Raw genomic sequence first — 1564 nt, forward strand, 5'->3', positions numbered from 1 at the left:
CTAGGCTACCACCCAGTTACTGACCCTACCTCTTAACCACTAGACTACCACCCAGTTACTGACCCTACCTCTTAACCGCTAGGCTACCACCCAGCCCAAGACTAAAGGTTATTTCTCCGTTAGTTGAGAAACCTGAGAGCAGGGAACGTCCGTATTAAACGTCTCGATAGGATTGCTGATTTTGGATCAGTGTAGACTTTTAGATCATAATGAATAAAAGATACATGGACAGGAGAGACCTGATCCTAGATCAGCCACTAGGAGACACTTGATACATACGGTCCCCAGACAGAGTGAACGCTGTACCTATTTCACAGTCTTGTCCCATGAAGCCCTGTTGGCAGTGGCAGTAGTAGGAACCCGGCTGGTCCTCACATGTTCCTCCGTGTTTACACACACACTCATCCATATCTGAGAGGGCATGAAAACACACACACACACACACACACACACACACACACACACACACACACACACACACACACACACACACACACACACACACACACACACACCTTTAATGGAACATAAAGGGCACGTTATATTGCTGACTATCAGCTTTGAGAGATGTAGTCTAGCTGCGGTAAACCTGTAGGTACAAAAGGAGTACAGAGGTGAATTCTACCTGTCTGACAGCGGTTTCCACTGAAACCACACTCACACAGGTAGGCTGCCATCCTGTTCCTACATGTTCCTCCGTTCAGACAGGGCAGGGACAAACTTGAATAATGATTACATTATTAAAGTGGCCTCTGCAACATCTATCAGAGGTCAGAACATAGAGATTGTAGAGGAATAGAGATATCTGGGTGTCCTCTTGGACAATAAGACCTGGGCCCAATAATACAACACCTACCTTCTGCAACATCTATCAGAGGTCAGAACATAGAGATTGTAGAGGAATAGAGATACCTGGGTGTCCTCTTGGACAATAAGACCTGGGCCCAATAATACAACACCTACCTTCTGCAACATCTATCAGAGGTCAGAACATAGAGATTATAGAGGAATACAAAATACCTGGGTGTCCTCTTGGACAATAAGCTTCAGTGGAGTAAATGTACAGACCTGATCTACAAAAAGAGTCAATAGAGACTGTACAAATCTTTCATTAAGAGTGTTTTAACTTTTTCTATTGTTTGTTGGTTTGGCAATGCCACTGTCAGCCAGAGAAATATGCTGAGAAGGATTATCACCACAGCAAGCAAGGTAGTCAAACAGACAGGCCTGGATGAGATCTTTAAGGTCAGGGCCTTCAGCAAGGTACTTGGAGTCAAACAGACAGGCCTGGATGAGATCTTTAAGGTCAGGGCCCTCAGCAAGGTACTTGGAGTCAAACAGACAGGCCTGGATGAGATCTTTAATGGTCAGGGCCCTCAGCAAGGTACTTGGAGTCAAACAGACAGGCCTGGATGAGATCAAACAGACAGACCAGCAGGCTAATGTTCCTATCCACCCAGTAAGACCAGCAGGCTAATGTTCCTGTCCACTCAGTAAGACCAGCAGGCTAATGTTCCTATGGATAATGTTCCCTATCCCACCCAGTATAAGGCCCAGCAGTAAG

General features: G+C 45.7%; 1 protein-coding gene across 1 annotated transcript in view; it reads right to left on the reverse strand.

Annotated features, from left to right (window-relative positions):
• Nucleotides 1-1564, reverse strand: part of sned1 (sushi, nidogen and EGF-like domains 1) — a 67262-nt gene that overhangs the window by 36059 nt on the left and 29639 nt on the right.

Source organism: Salvelinus sp. IW2-2015, linkage group LG15 (assembly GCF_002910315.2).
Source record: "Salvelinus sp. IW2-2015 linkage group LG15, ASM291031v2, whole genome shotgun sequence".
Taxonomy (NCBI): Eukaryota; Metazoa; Chordata; class Actinopteri; order Salmoniformes; family Salmonidae; genus Salvelinus; species Salvelinus sp. IW2-2015.